Source organism: Phallusia mammillata, chromosome 7 (assembly GCF_965637545.1).
Source record: "Phallusia mammillata chromosome 7, kaPhaMamm4.hap1.1, whole genome shotgun sequence".
NCBI lineage: Eukaryota > Metazoa > Chordata > Ascidiacea > Phlebobranchia > Ascidiidae > Phallusia > Phallusia mammillata.
In genome coordinates this window covers 15,425,531-15,442,789 of record NC_137258.1, presented here as the reverse complement: position 1 = coordinate 15,442,789, position 17,259 = coordinate 15,425,531, and the positions used below count along the sequence as shown (strand labels likewise).

Here is a 17,259-nt window from a genome sequence, read left to right as displayed (position 1 = left end):
TTCTTACCAGAGCATTGGCTATTCATTTCGTGTTCATAAATCGACCATCTCTCAAATCGTGCCGCATACCTGCCAAATGTTGTGGAATACGTTGCAGCCAATCTATATGCCGACTCCCGACATGAAAATGTGGAAAAAAGTGGCAAACAGTTTTGAACGAATCTGGCAGTTTCCACATTGTGTTGGTAGTATAGACGGAAAACACGTCCATTTACAAGCCCCAGCTAACAGTGGATCGTTGTACTTTAATTATAAAAAATGTCATAGTATTGTTTTGCTCGCTGTGGCAGATGCCGATTACAACTTTATTGTCGTTGATGTTGGTGCGTACGGCCGTCAGAGCGACGGCAGTGTTTTGCGCTATTCTACTTTTGGACGTAAGCTGATCGACGAGGAATTGGATCTTCCCCGTGAAGAATTGTTGCCTGGACTAAAAAATGCAATGCCTTTTGTATTTGTCGCCGATGAGGCGTTTCCTTTGCGGTACAACATTATGCGTCCTTTTCCTGGCCCCGGCCTCAGTTGTGATAAGAGAGTTTTTAACTATAGACTTTCGCGGGCAAGGCGAATCGTTGAAAATGCGTTCGGTATTCTAGCGTCGCGTTTTCGTGTTTTTCGTCGGCCATTATCGATCATTCCCCGTCGGGCAGACAGCGTTGTCAAAGCCTGCACTGTTTTACACAATTTTTTGAGGCAGGAAACCTCTAATGATTCCACAGTACTCGAGAACAGTGACCATGATACCCAACCACAGTCAGCATGGCGGCCATTGAATCGTACTGGACGTCGACATTCAAACAGAGCTGAAGAAGTTAGGCATAACCTAATGCAATATTTTAATAGTGATTTTGGTTCATTGCCATGGCAAAACGAAATGATTTACAGACAAATATTTGCTTTTGATGCTGCTTAATTTTCCCCAAGCTCTAAACTTGTGTATTGTGTATTATGTGTAACATATAAACATACACCATTTGTTTGAACATAAGTTGAGTTTATGAGTTTTTTATTCACTTAGAGCAGACAGCAGTTTTAAGACTTCAATTTTAAAGTTATTTTTTTGATTTTTGGGAAGTAACTTTAGTTGTGGCACACAGCTCAACATAAAAAGTTGATCTTCATCATTGTTGACATCTACAAAAGTATAAGACCATATTTTACACTTGCACTACATTTAAAAATGCAAAAATATGTATTTGATGGTTCTGACTGCATATTCATATAGTGCCACAAAAAACCCGAATAGTTAGAGATTTAAAACATGATCAATTATAACAGTATGTTGAAAGAGTACATTTAAGGTGAAAACCAAAACACTTTGTTACTTACTTGGAGGCGGTTCTTTGAGACATTCAAGCAGCTTTGCTTCAAACTCATTGGGTGGTTTGTTTTTCTTTTTCTTTTTTGGTGCAGGTGCATACTCAACAAAATCTGCAACATATGTTTGTTAACACAAATTCAATAATCATCTGGTATATGCTTTTTACAGTGCTTTCATTTCAAACCTGTTTCACTAGTTGTTGACAAACCAAAACAAAAATTATCGTCATTTTTTCAGTCTCTCCCCATTGCCCGCAATGCAGTTTTGGGGCAGATCAGTTCATACAAAAATAAAAAATACATTTTTGTTGTTTGAGGCTTGGGTCGCAAGATGTTTATAAAGCTCAGATTTGGGTCGCGGTCAAAAAAGTTTGAGAACCAAAATTTAGCTTGTCTGGTTCTGTTTATATGTGTGACATAATTCTTGTCACGTACTCAACTGACGTAAAATAGCGTCTTATTCATTGTTGCGCACAGGTTTTAAAGACGAAACTTGGGTTTTGCAAAACGAAATGTACAGTAAAAATACAAATGCTTCTTTAATATAATGTATTAGCCTCAAATTAATGATGTATTAATTGTTGTCAAATTAGTCGTGAAGAGTTCTTTTTATCTGATTAGCCTGATTTGTTATTGAGTGACCTATATAGAATTAAGAAAAATGGCAAGAATGTGCTGCATGCCATTTTGCGACAAAAGGGCACCCGATGTCAGCCTTTTTCGTGTGAAATCAAAATCGATCTGCAGCAAAAATCATCAAAACTGGGCAGAACAAATGTAAAAAAAATATTCTAGGTTGTCGCATGGACAATCATATCAAATGACTGTACAAAAGAGATTTGGTGAAAATTTGTGAATTACATTTTACGCCTGCAGATATTATCATGAGTAAGTTGAGTTGTAATGGTAATTTCTAAGATTTTCTGTAGAACAAAAAACATAGGAAAGGCAAATTACTAACATTGTGAATGACAAATATTACTTTACAAAATGTCTATGCAATGCTGACTGCAAGTTTTCACAAAGTAAATTTACTAATGGTATGGTAATTTTGCCAAAGATTTCAAGGTTTCTCATTTATTTGAACATTTTTATTATTAATGCAGAAGGAAGTCGTAAACGTAAAGAATTAAGACCAGGTGCACTTCCAACCCCCAATCTTCCCAAAAAGTTGCCAATACAAGCTGTCCGTTCATCAACATTTACCAACCATTAACAAAAGTTTTTTAAGTTATTAAGTATGAAAACATCATTGTTACCAAAAAAGTATTAAGGTTCTCAAAGGTTCAAATGTAAAACACAAAATTAATTGGAAAAGTGGTCCAGTGTCTCATGATAGACTCCCAAAACGTTTAAAAACAACTAAATTTTAAGCGTTGTGTCTTTTTTGTGATTTGTTTTCCTTACTGTGTAAATTTTAAACCACTCTCTTCTATTTTTAGTACGTGTTATTAGGGATGTTCAAAGTAGAATAACGAATCCTTTGGATTCGAATCCAGTTAGATTCGAATCCATTTTTGCCGTTTATATCGGGTAATTGGAACCGATATAAATGTGTGCTCTCGTCGTTGGCAAAAATGTAAACACATGTGCTACGCTTTTACGTCGACGCCCGGTCACTGTACCATTTGCAAAGACGTCAAGTGCATCGTCGCCGTCAAATCAGTGAGCGCTTTACAAGTTATAACGCCAAGTCACGAGTCGCTATAACAACACCATAACGACGGTTGTGCGTTGGAGGCATAATTAACGATTACGCATCTGATCACGTGCTTATGCTTATGCCATTAAATGACATACCGGCGACTTTTTGCAACGTCTTACCAGCATCTAATTGTTTCCTTTTTTTCCGACACAACAAAAATTTAACGGTCATGGCGTTAGGCAGCGATTGGAAGCATGGGATTGTCTGTTAATATTGCAAAAACAGTAATGGAATCCCATAACATATGACGTTTGCATCATTTTTTAACCCCATACAAACATAAGAATGCAGTTAGTACACGCCGCAAAGTTCACATTTTGTGTTGCAAAATCGCTGGTATTTTAACTGGAATTTAAAATCACCCAATGTTTTAACTTTGCTAGGGTGCCTGTTTTTGCAGTTGTTTTAGGTTAACAAACGTTATATATTAGTACACTAGGGAGTCTATGTCAGTCCTCTACCATCAACAAATCAAATTACCACAGCATGCTTACAATATAGTTACTTCTACTGAAGGCTCAATATCGCTCAATGATTCTACTGAAAGGTTCAATATCACTCAATGATTCAAAGATAGATCTCGCATAAATATCAATCTTTGAATCATTGAAAAAAATGAATGAAGTGAAATACACAAATCATTTCACTATTTACTCGACGAGAATTATTTTTCATTCAAACTTCACACAATTTTTTTTAGAGTGTACGTAAACAAGTATCGGTTAAAGTCATTTCGTTGGCAAATACTGTTTGAGACCAGAAATGTGACTCTACGAGGTGAAACTTCTTGCTCAAACGTACATCTGTGCCAATTTATAGAAATATATTAGACTCGGAATGTCTTTTTATTTCTTTCGTAACATTGACTTAGCGATGTATGGATTTGTGTATGTGCGACCTACGTAAAGAAGTATCGGTTAAAGTCATTTCGTTGGCAAATACTGTTTGAGACCAGAAATGTGACTCTACGAGGTGAAACTTCTTGCTCTAACGTACATCTGTGCCAATTTATAGAAAAATATTAGGCTCGGAATGTCTTTTTATTTGTTTCGTAACATTGGCTTAGCGATGTATGCATTTGTATATGTGCGACCAACGTAAACAAGTATCGGTTAAGTAATTTCGTTGGCAAATGCTGTTTGAGACCAGAAATGTGACTCTACGAGGTGAAACTTCTTGCTCTAACGTACATCTGTGCCAATTTATAGAAAAATATTAGGCTCGGAATGTCTTTTTATTTCTTTCGTAACATTGGCTTAGCGATGTATGCATTTGTATATGTGCGACCTACGTAAAGAAGTATCGGTTAAAGTCATTTCGTTGGCAAATACTGTTTGAGACCAGAAATGTGACTCTACGAGGTGAAACTTCTTGCTCTAACGTACATCTGTGCCGATTTATAGAACAATATTAGGCTCGGAATGTCTTTTTATTTGTTTCGTAACAGTGGACTATATACTGTGTATGCATTTGTATATGGGCGACTTATGTAAACAAGTATCGGTTAAAGTCATTTCATTGGCAAATACTGTTTGAAACAAGAAATGTGACTTTACAAGCTGAAACGTTTTCTCTCATACCTCAAAATGTCGATTTGTACGTACCTTGACCACTCTCTATGGTTTAAAAAAAAAAAAAAATTGGAAACTGTACGCAGTGGTGCGTAACGCTTATTAACATTTTCGCACTTAGCATTTCGGCGAAATGATGATGGTACAAAAACAACAGCTGACCAACGCCATTGTTAGAAGTTGGTACGAGGTGACGTAACAATCGCTGCTGCATTTTATACCAAGGTGTTGCTCGAGAGCTCATTGTTTGATTGAATATCTCGAAAACGACAAATCATAGGACAAAAAAATTAGTGATTCGGAATCCCTGTAGCTCCGAAATCCGCAAATCTCTAAGCGTCGATCCTCTACTTCTCAAAATCGAACGATCCCAGCTGAAATGGTTTGGCCATGTTCACAGAATGCCTCAGAAAAGGCTTCCCAAACAATCTCTGTTGGCAAAACCAAAAGGGAAGCGGCCCACTGGACGACCTCGAACTCGATGGTTAGATCAAGTTAAAAGCCTGGCCTGGAATCGCTTGGGAATTTATCCGGATGAACTGAAGGAAGTGGTGACTGACCGTGAAGTGTGGAGGCTCAATCTCGAGCTGCTGCCCCCGCGACCCTCAAAAGGATTAAGCGGGAAAGAAAAATGATGATGATGAATCCCTGAAGTATGGCAATTCTAAATGGCTAAAATGTAGAAAAAGTCACATCGCCGCTGCCGGGGCCCTTTAAGAATGGACATTCTACAGAGGAGATAGTAGTGACCAGCAAGCATATCCTATTGATAAAATAGTTACTGAAACTTAAAAAAAGAAAAGCCAGTTAGCCAGCAATTTCTATGAGTCCCTCAAAGGCAAAACGATTCTTTTCAACACTGAAAAGGATGCAAACTTTTCTAGGGAACACCATTATTTCCAAAAATACTTGCACTTGCAGTGCTAGCACTAAATAGAAAAAAGTTTCTTAATTGTCATTTGGAAATCAAGGAAGAAGCTATCAATTATTTTGCCCAAACAATAACTTTATGATTCATTTTGGTTGTAAAAAGGAAGCACAATGTTTAATGATATGTTTTAAGTGAGAGTGTTGTAAATTTCAAAGCTTGCAGAGTTTTGCACTTCAAAAAAAGGAATTATAAGCTATTTACCACCAAGTAATGCAGCAAGTATAGCAATTAAGAAAGTTAAAAACAATTAATGGTTTGTACACAAAAATTAAGAAAAGATGTTTAAATAAACAAGTTCTGACCAAAGAGTATTAAAAACATGAGTGGAACCTCTGACGTAACAATGGACTTTTAGGACTTTTCCTGCGTCACGGTTCAGTGCATAGAAGTTTTTTCAGCATTTTGTTGTAGTTCGCTTGTGTTCTATGAGTTATTTTTGCTTAAAAATGTAAACGGTTAAGCGTATAGCGCGCAAAACGATACGAAATTGTCATCGCATGTTTCCATCTCTGTTGCAAAAGAAACAAACTATAAAAGATTGTTCACAGTGGTACTGAAACAGGTTTTGTGCAACAAGGAAGAGAAATTTTTTGTGAATAAAAAGCAAATTTGGCCAGAGCCTATTTGTCAGGTTCATAAAGTTTTCACCGATGAATTTTAGAATTCCGACCAAAAACAAGAAGCATTTTTTATTTTCAATGGAACCCAAACTATGGTTTTTAATAGCTACAAATCACTGAAAGCAGCAAAGGTAAGTGTATTTTTGACCATTTCATTTGAACTTTCATTGCCTGCCAGGCAATCTGATGAGCTCTAACAGAGCGAAAAAGTTCTACAACTTTATATTTTTAGGTAATAATTTATTCATAAAATATGTCTAAGTTTTGCTGTCTGCCACAATGCCACAACCGGACACCACAATTCACATTATTTCATGTTCCAAACAAAAAATATACAAATTCATCACAGTTCCAATGGGCTGATAGCCTTGAAAAAATTATTCTTGGGTATAGAAGCGATCAACACATCAAGGAGCTGTACAAAAAAGACAGCGCCAGAATTTGTCAAATCCACTTTTCAAAAGAGTTTTTTTACAAAAAATGGTTGCTTTATTTAATAGAAGCCAGCCGCAACCAGCTGAAGATTGGAAGCCTTTCAACACAAAATATGCCCCAGAAAAGTTTTAAATATGAAAAAAGTGTCAGGCAACCACCATCAGAAAGAAAAGTGACTCCTCAGTTGTATTATAAAAACTTTTCAGCTTTCAAAAGAGCAAAAATCCCAAATGGTTGGGAAAAAAAGTTTTTGAAGACAAACTTTGTTTAGTCTTCAAAGATGACCATGATCAACCCAAATATTTAGTTGCTGTTAATTCAAAATTTTCAGTAAATGCCGGTTATTATGGATGGGGAGGTAAAGCCAGTCACATTGAAAAGTAGTGTGTCAGGAGTGTAACCATGAGCCAACTTCTTGAAAGTATAACAGCATCAAATATTTGTCAAGGAAGCACAGGAGTAGGTTCTCTCCCACATAACACCACCAAACAGGGAGACCCACTAAGTACAAGCTTGATTCCCTGTGTAAAAATTATAGCAAATCGGTGAGGTTTAATATTCTCTTTTGTGTAGAACGTTAAAACTTGCCTTGTTTAAAATACATTTTCCTGCAGTTCATCAGCTTGCTCCATTTTTGTTACTGGTTCAACGCAGTGTTCCAACTGTTCATCCTTAGATATGAACGATAACCATAACAGAAGACAGAAGTATCTGAAAAACACGTAAACATTACAAAAAGCGCAATTAGGACATTGTTTGAAAGAAAGAGTGCAGAGCACATTAAGAGTAAAAACCAAGAGGTAACACTTTTTTGAAAACAAGTTGATAGTTTACCACAAGTAATTAACTATGTTATAGAATTTCTGAACTAGAAGAAGAGGTAAAGGCTTTTTTACAACAAGACAAGGATTGTGTTGGTGTAGACCAGTGGTTCTTAATCGGTGGGAAATTTCCCACTAGTGGGAAATTTAATGTTTTCGGAGGGAAATTATGTAAGCTTGAAAAGAGCAAACTCGCGCTCGAGGGTCGAATCCGGCTTTGAATTAACCATTCAAAGTTACTTTACTAAATATTTTCTGCAACAACATGTAAGAATTTCACTAAGGTTTACAAGACACATACAAATCCAAAGGCCGTTTGTTACATTACAGCCAAGACTAAAACCATCAATGACTTTGCTATTGTGCGCGAATAAAAGCCTTTCCTTTGTTGATTGTGATGCAATAAATGAATAATGCAAGCAGAGCAGACTCTTCAGTATTCCAAAAAGTTTAATCTCTCACAGAATCACTATTTAAACTAAATGAGATTGTATACCTTTAGGGTCCAGACCAAATCGCTTCACAAAATTATTTCATTTAAAAAATATTTTTTGTTAACGTAGGGCACAAAACATGATTTTAAAATTAACTTCAAAGGGGAAAATCGAAGTTGGTGATTGACGTTAGTGGGAAACCACATCAAAAAGGTTAAGAACCACTGGTGTAGACAATGACATGTCTAACGATTTTCAAATGATAGTAGAAAGTGATATGACATTTTTTATGATGTCACAGCTGACCAAACATTTTAGGCATTTTATACACATTTTGTAGCAACTAAAGCAGGTGAGGTTGATGATTTCCACAAAATATTTTGGGAGGAACAAATCAAACTGAACAAGAAAAATGCAAGTGGAGAAAGATATCACCCAGAAATTATAAAGTGAGAATATTTGTAACATATGGGAAATGTTTTTATTTATTTATTACCACTTAACAAAGCTTTGTAATCAGGTTTTGTTTGAGTTTGGCAAGTAAAAGCAAAGCTGCAAACAATGAACTTCCCAGCAGTGTTATTCTTCGCATGCCAAGTGCCAGGACTTAAATGACTACAGGTTAATAGGCAACATCACATAAGCATATAGAAAATATAATTTACTATCCAATATTGCTACAGACATGTTTATCGAACTTCACCAGGAATACAACAACATGTTGTTAATGATCTTAAAGAAAAAAGTCAGTTACTTCAACCACACCAACGCTTTTTAACAGTTTCTGTGGATGAAATGAAAGGTATTTATTCTGAAATCTCGAAATTTTTTGAAACTATTGTTTATCTTTGTATTTTAGTGAAAGAATGAATTGTGTATGATGCAAATTCAGATTCTATGATTGGATTTGTAGATTTAGGTTCTTGTCGCAATCAAAACCAAGTTGCTGCAACCCATGCATTGCAGTTTTATGCCCGATCAATCCTATATTCAATTTTTCCAGGCCTGTTGCTTTTTTGCCACAAACAAACTTCAGGCATGGCAGCTTACCAGTATTGTTTGGGAAGTAATTGAATGTTTAGTTAGCTGTGGATTTAGTACTTGCGTTGATTGCTGATGGTGCATCATGCAACAGAAAAATGTTTGCAAACTTAAACAATCTATTGTTTTCGTCAAGGTTAAGCAGTTGCAAAACAAACTTACTGATAACTTTTTTGTTCTTTGTCTTCTTCGTCTAATAAAATTTCGACCCCTGTTTCAGCCATTTCATAGCGATATTTTTCTAGTTTTTACTGATTTTCGGTAAAACAAGAAAAGCATGTCAACGCATTGTGTTTAAAAACTATATCTAGCCCGAGAAGATCAATTATCGCGCTTATTATTAACTTGTAGTCTGCTATCTTACTAATACAAAATCAGCGAAAAACGTGCAAAACTTCTATGCACTGAAGCGGAACGTCGTACGAAACTAAATTCAGCTTAACAATGCAAATAGTCACGTGACTCGCCCGAGTTTCATCTCATGGTTTATAATCTCTTTGTTCTGACTTCTGACACAAATGTAATGTGGTTGTTAAATTTGCCAGTTATGATACCAATAAAAAGCTTTATGGCTCGTTTTTTTGTGTGTCAATAATATGTCATAGAATATGTTAAAAACGCTGACTGTGACAATAAGTTACCAAAATGAAACATGGCCATATTAATGACTGAATAGCAAGTGTGTTTGTTAGTGATCATTGTTACAACAAGTTTTTCTTAAATGTTGTCAACGGAAATACTTCGACCTATTTCGACTCATTTATTACAAACTTGTTTCTATGTATTGTTGTTGTGTTTTATCGTATTTACACCCGCTTCGTTTCGAGCAGTGGTTCTTAACCTTTTTGGTGTGGTTTCCCACTAAAGTCAATCACCAACTTCGAATTTCCCCCTCTGTTATTTTTATAAACATGTTTTGTGCCCGAATATTCGGCGGTTTTGCCGAATAAATTCGGCCGAATCAACCGAATCATTTATGACGTCAGGCGAAGTCGTACCCTACGCGTTTGACATGAAAACATAAGTTGATCTACTAGGCAATCAGTGCAGAATGGTTGTGTTTTGTCCTTTTTTAGTTCAGAGGGGTATAACATTGATTGCCAACCCGACAATGAATTACTGATTTGAGTCTGCAGTGGGAAAAGCGACAATGTGTTAAAAAGTATAATGATTGACGCGATTTTCGTTGGTACTTAAAGCAGAAAAAAACACTTTTAACGCTTTAAATGAGTGTTCGTAAACGATTCGGTTTCGGCCGAATCGTAACAAATTATTCGGCCGAAACCGAATCTTTGCAAAAGTGTCCGATTCGGCCGAATAAATTCGGTACATCTCTAGTTCTAACATTTCTGGTACATCTCTAGTTCTAACATTTCAACGCATTATTAAAAGCTAAATTGCTGTTTTTCATGTAAAACATCGTTTAAATGTGATAATAACTTTAAACCGTTTAAAATCTGGAGCCTGTACATGCTATATGGGTAGACCGCGCAAAAATCATTATTAAAGCGGTCACGCCCTGCATTCGCTTATGATGCACGCCTCTCATTTACGAGGTTATGATCAGATTTAAACGACATTTTGTATGCCTTTACTGGATGTATTTTAGAGTTGACCTGTGAAAACCGTTTGTGTTTATCTTAAACCGTTTGTCATCTGGAGCTTCTATAGACTACATAATTCGACAGCTCAAAAATCATTTTTAAAGCGGTCATGCCCTGCGTTCGCTTATGATGCACGTCTCTCATTTACGAGGTTATGATCAGATTTTAACGATATTTTGCAAGCGTTTACTGAATGTTGTTTGGAGTTGGCGTGTAAAAACCGTTTACATATACCTCAAGCCGTTAGTGGTCTCAAACACGTTAAAGCCTGTACTAATGAAAATGATGAAACACCAAATGCACAGTGAGGACAACACTTTATTGATGGAAAAAGCACCTTATGAACCCAATCTCCACAATTCAACATTTTCAAGTTGAGTCCCATAGTTATATGAAAGCAGAAATAAATGGGAAGAGAATAAATCATTACATTCACAGCAATTGTTTGATTGGTCAGTTAAAACCTGAATTTACAAGTACATAGTACATACTAAACAAGGATCTTTAAGTAAACAGACTAAAATAAAACAAAAAGGTGAAACAATATTGTACAGCTGAAAATGTAATGATTTGCTGAATTATCAAGAAAATTAAACCGGATATCATGTGAAAAATGAGGTTGAACCACCCAATTGTTACAACATGCTATCATGCAGACTACTGGTCAAAACTAGAGGTTCTCGATTTATGTCTAATGAATCACTTCACTGTCCGATTCTACATCAGAGTGCAAAACATTCTCAGAATTTACATGAGACCATAATCACCATGGAGGTAAAATAATATCAACGCCTACAAATGTTTGAATACAAATTCTTAATTTGGGTATAAGAACTAATAAATAAACTTGCAGGCAGGTAGAACAGTGGAAAAGAAATAACACATATTCCGATTTGATTCATGTAAAACTAAAGTATGTGGTGCATATCTCGACATACAATTTTCTCCTGTGAGGCAAGTAACAGGTTGTATACATCAATGATTTTGCTGACACTTTAAGAGAGAGCTGTTTTTGTCGACAAAATTCTTCCGCAATGAAAGACTTTCTTCAATTTTTTTGATATGGAATGTTTCTGTTGATTTTTCAAGCTTTAAGCATTTTTCCAGATGGTGAACTGCAATAAAAAAATAAAGATAAAGTGTATGCTCATTTGACTTGACAATTATGGGTTAAACAAAAGAGGCTTGAGTTTAGTCACCAATAAGCAGTCTAAGTGTTATAAAACAGAGTTAATATTCAATATTGGGGGTTTTAACTGTGCTAAAATTCAAAATAACATCAGCCAGAAATACAGAAAGAGTTGAGTTTAGAAAGGCAGTAACAAGGCAGCCACTTACTGTGAATCATTTCAATTCAAATCCAATCTACAAGCCCTCATATGACAGTGTGCTGGTCCTCACTTTGCTTCATATAAAGGTAAGAACTTGAAATTCTTCTCACTGAAAGGTCTCTTTGCATTGCTTCATTGCCAGAACCTTGATGCCAATCAGGTACTTCAATCTTGATTCTTGGCTCATTTTAGTGTTTAACATATTCATTTTACAGCTTAGAATGCATTTGGTTTTGTCTTGCTGTTTTACAATTAACTGCCATTTTGATATAAAACCCAATTTACCTGCGATTATTATCACAGCAAAAATAATATTTGCCAATAAAAAACAAATTTAATGCTCCACTGCCATTACCGATAAAACCGTCCGCAATCGGGCTGTGTTATAACACAGGTTCTGAAGATTCTGATCCCGCCCGATAAGAAACGCATTATTCTGCGTAACACAGCCGATTTTAATCGGGGACTTCCAGACGGATCGGGTGGAGAAAAGTATCGTTTAACAAAAATGTCGTTCAACTGGTGTTAATGTTAAACAAAAATACAAGTTGTTTCTATCCATAACTTGTATTTTCGCTGACGTTTCGTCCACCAGAACGGTAGGACTTCTTCAGAGCAATGAATGACGAATGCAAGCAACAAGCGAAAGGTGCAAGAACAGCGTGATGCCATGAAAAATAATTATATTATAACAAAGGCCATCCGAAAAGAGTAGCGTCCGTTGCCAAACGATGAAGCGGCACTAATGTCCGAAATTTGATGGATTGGTCGGGCGTCTTGGGTGGATTCCTTTTCAAACCGTTGGTACATCGAGCTGTCTCCTAGGAGCGATTGAGCCTAAGTTCGTAATGTAGTCTATCCAAATCTGATGTGGCCATATTCTCTTTTTTGATGGTACCGATATCGACTGCCTTGACATACCTTCTGACCTTCTGAAACGTATCGTGTTAGTAGCTCTACCCGCATTTCTTACGTTGTAAAACGCTTTACGTATTTCGACTTCGCCTAGTAATGCTCGCGTTGTTATTTTTGGGAACACCGGACTTGAAGCTTTGTTCCAATATATAAAAAAAAAAACAGAAATGGACAGTATCAGTGCAACCAATGACTTCGAGAATCCCGAAGAACTTGTGTTATTACTAGAGAATGAATTTGAACAAAATTTTGAAACTTGAGTTAGCAACATGAAGGAAGGTGATAGTTTCCTACCCATAAGACTTTCTTAAAACAATCAACCCAGATGCTAGGTTTTCTGAAAGTGGCTTGTGAAGAAGAAAAAAATTCTTGGTTTATTGATGTTTGTTCAAAAATGTTTTTTTTTCCATTTTCTGTCACTCCAAGTTTTGCCTCCCGGTATTTTTTGGAAGTTATAGCAAATACTTGGATGCGTGTTTAAATGAATGCAACCAAGCAGATCAGATGTCACACTACAAAACAAGAAAAATGACACCTTGTAATATATATATATATATATATATTGGTGGATACACGTGGACAAGGCAATAAAAAGTGTTGTATTTGACACAAAGCTTAGTATGTGACAAACACATTGATCTAATTTGTTTAAACTAAAAAAGCAGGTGCGTTAAAATTTTCTTCCAAAAGGTATATAGATGTGGTCAGCCATGCATATTTCTAAATATAAGTTATGTACGCAGAGTGTATGAAAAATATTGTGCCCACATTAAGTTGATTTTATTCACATTAAGAATAGTTTTTGAGTGATGAGTTTGTAAAACAACTTACCATTATCATTTGTTTTTTAAAAATTGATTGGTCAAAGTTTTGTCATAATTATTTGGAAAGAACTTTTTCAAAAAGTAAGCAAGCAATTAAAGTGGCTTATGTGGTGAATGGTGATTGAAAAAAGGGTTAACATATATTTTTTTGTTTCATTTTCTGAAGGTCCAAAATCAGCCTGGAAAATATTTTCACATGTCCATCAGTTTTCATGTAGCTGTACCTTTTGTTTTCTTTCCTGGACCATTTTTCAAACACTATAAGGTGTTCGTTGTTTTTTTTCCTTTAACTTTTACTATGCTTGTTTGTCATTCTTAATGTATGGTGGTTTGACCTACAAGTTCGAGATGTAAGTGCCTGTTGGTGGAATACAATTTTGCCAATGATAACAAGTGACAAAAAGACGGGCGCTATTTTAACTTTTCAAAATAGCAATAGATGCAGGAAAGTGTAAATTACACACAAAAATTCCCATATTATTATAAGTGTAAAAAATAGCAATATAAAATACTATCTTTTTGGTTACGTCAAATATTTGGTATACTTGGTGTTTGTACCCTCAATGCCAGACAATGGAAGCAAGAAAACCTGGTGCAGTTTCTGTCCTAAAATGTCAAAATCCAATTTTGTGCCATTCTTTTTAGGTGAGCAGTAAACAGGCCACACTGTTGTCTCATCAGTGTTTCTGCATGTAAGGCCGTATAGACTATAGTGTAGCCAGTAACCACATTATGGAGCTCCAGTGTGTGTAAGCAACCGCGGCTGAAAATTTTTTGTGCGTGATAATGTAAGATTGTAAGTTGTAGATTCTTGTGTTTCTTTGCGCAACATTTGCTGTATTACCAGCTGCTACATCCCTCATTGACAACAAAAAACGTCAATTTTGAACGATGTTGTTTCGTATGGGTCTTGCCTAATTCGGACTTTCTTACATTAAAAGGGTGGTTCTTTGGCCGTTAGACTTTGCTGTTTGGTATTACGACAAGCATCCCGGGACAAAAATGTTGCAAAATGTCATCGCTTTATCGCAAACTGTGAGTAAACTTGTTTAAAGTATTCAAACTACCATCTACCGCGGTTTGTTTTGAGTAAACAAACTAGAAGCGTTCATGCGTGTCCAATCAAAACGTAACAATGGAGACAATGGCAGTTTGGCATCCATAGTAAGTTATCTATGGTTTTACATATACTTTGGTTCCACCCATTTGGTCAAGAAGGCATGCTTCAAACTTGCAGTAACTGGCAACATTAACGTTAGTAATGTTTGTTAGCTTCAACAGAGATCGGAACTAGAAATCCTATAATGTAAAATAGAAGTTAACACAAATAGTCACAGTTACCTAAAAATTACAACCGAGGAAAGCACCAAAAAAACAACTAACGCAAAAATGTAAATAACCCTTTCACGAGTGGAACCCTCTAACGCAGCGGTTCTTAAACATTTTTTGTCCACGTCCCCCTAAGATGTTTGTCGGGCACTTCACGCCCCCTCTGAAACAGGCAAAAAACGGCTGTTTTTTTCGAACACTTGCAACAATAGAACTACCACAAGTTTCCCTTGCCTATATTGTAAACCAGGGGTCACCTAATTATGGCCCGGGGGCGTTAAAGATTGTGCAAACATGCATAATACAATTTAGTAATAAATTTACCTGGTCTAACAGGATTACAAGGCATAAGTATGACCCAAAAGCAGTTAATTACGTCACAGACAAAAGCAAAAATTGGTAATTCCGTGCAAAAAATGCCTTTTTTGTTCTTTGTGGTGGAATAAAGGTGCATTAGTTGGTAGATGATACACTTTTATATTTTTCATAATTTTACAATTAAACAGCAGCACAATCTGAATACAAATAAGATCGAGGGAAGAAATGAACCCTTTGCGGCCTTGTCAAAACGCCTCGCGAGTGCCAGTTTGGGAAAGGCTGCGTCCATGCGGCTCTCGCGCGTGATTATTAAAATTATCCGACTCGCTGTGAAAAGTTTGGTGACCTCTGTTCTAAACTGATAAACTAAAAATCTTGCAACGTATGTCATTAATCAAAATTTGTGTTACGTCATAAGGTATTGCATCATAATATTCGTTTCTTTTTAACCTTTTGCAAACAAGCAAACAGCAAACAATGCTCTACACTTGCAAAATTTTCGGGGGAGGTGAGTCCAAAGAAATCAATTTGTTGATTTAACTTTGGACTCACGCCCAAAAAATTAAACAAACTATTTTACAGGCCACCAAGAAACTGGGTTCCACTAAACACCTGTTCATGCATTTCATGCAATAAATACATTCCTAATTTGGATTTTTATTACGATAATGCTACACACTGGAAGATATCTTGGTATGAGGAAAGAGATGGTTTGCGTCATGCCAAGTCCTCCTTGAGACGATATATCTCCGGCCAACGATTGTTTCATCATGTTTTATACCAGTTTCATACGGAACGAAATAAAATAACATCATATGTGATGTGCAATTTATCTATTTTGGTACCGATATTTTTATTTCGTTCCGGTCTGATCAAAATAAATATAAAACAGTATTTTTCGGTATTTCAATCTGAACAAAAGAATGTTTGTCAACTCCTAACCGAACAACTAGTAAAAATGGCAACAAACAACAATTATTGTTGTGTGGTTATTACGTCACATAACGTTTATCATTGAAAATAAACAGATGACTTCGGGACAATATTGCAATATCATTGGAGCTTTCATTCACTATTACGGCGCAATAACGTGCGTGAAATTTATAGCAACGAAAACCCTGAATAAAAGGTATTTTCATTTTTTATTTTTTGTTCTGGTAACGTATTTGGTCTCCTTTGTTTCGTTTCGATATAACGCACGTTATGAACCACTAGGTTTAATGGGGAAGAGAGCTCAGATGACACTTTTATGATAGGCCTACCATATTTTCATCCAAAACACGGAGGACAGAACACACACAAAAAATTAAGGGTGCCCCAAAAATAAAACCCTCAAAAATTAGACGGCATAGAATAGTTTTGATAAAGCTGAACGTTTATCACAACATTAAAATAAGCTTGTGTTTTCAAAAATGTAAAATCCACCTGTATTGTTTGAAAAATAAACTAAAGATTTGGCTGTTTTCAAAGGCATAATTGTCACATATGTATTGGGTAAATCAGCAATTCGTTAAAAAGGAGGAGATTTGGGCATTTTTTCTTGTCCTCGGAGGACAACTTGGTTTTTATTAAAAAGGAGGACATGTCCTCCAAAAAGAGGACATATGGTAGGCTTATTTTATAACCAGATAGACAAACTAAAAGGTCACACAAAATTGCTTCAAAATACTGCCATGTTGGTTTTGCTATTTTGTTAGATATATGCGCAGTATTCTGCCCAAAGCTTTGATCAGCAATTCCTTTCTTCACCAAAAAGTTTTAAAATCACGAACTTGCAGTACGCATGGTTCCTTAATATGAGAACACACATTAATTTAAATTAATTTCTACAGTTGTTTGTCAAGATCCCTTAGTTTGTAAATCCTATTTTTTAAAATATTTATATATACCATAAATATTTTGTTAACAATACCACAAGGCACAAACAGTTAAGTTGTAAACATCACCACCGTTCAGGCAGCCACCTTAAAATTCTTTATTGTCAGAACCTCTGAAAACGTGCATTTAAACATTTTAAATGCAAAGTTGAAAAAGATAAACAATACAGATTAAGACAAGCA

The 17,259-nt window shown here is 35.8% G+C and overlaps 2 long non-coding RNA genes across 2 annotated transcripts; both read right to left on the bottom strand.

The window, feature by feature from the left end:
* Positions 1–989: 989 nt before the first annotated feature.
* On the bottom strand, positions 990–1,514 carry LOC145239371 (uncharacterized). Its single transcript, XR_013862293.1, has 2 exons — positions 1,330–1,514; positions 990–1,134 (listed from the first exon to the last, which is right to left on the bottom strand). It is a non-coding gene; the product is annotated as an uncharacterized LOC145239371 (long non-coding RNA).
* Positions 1,515–10,782: 9,268 nt separating this feature from the next.
* Positions 10,783–13,114, bottom strand: LOC145239608 (uncharacterized). Its single transcript, XR_013862344.1, has 2 exons — positions 11,821–13,114; positions 10,783–11,597 (listed from the first exon to the last, which is right to left on the bottom strand). It is a non-coding gene; the product is annotated as an uncharacterized LOC145239608 (long non-coding RNA).
* Between the last annotated feature and the right edge of the window lie 4,145 nt (positions 13,115–17,259).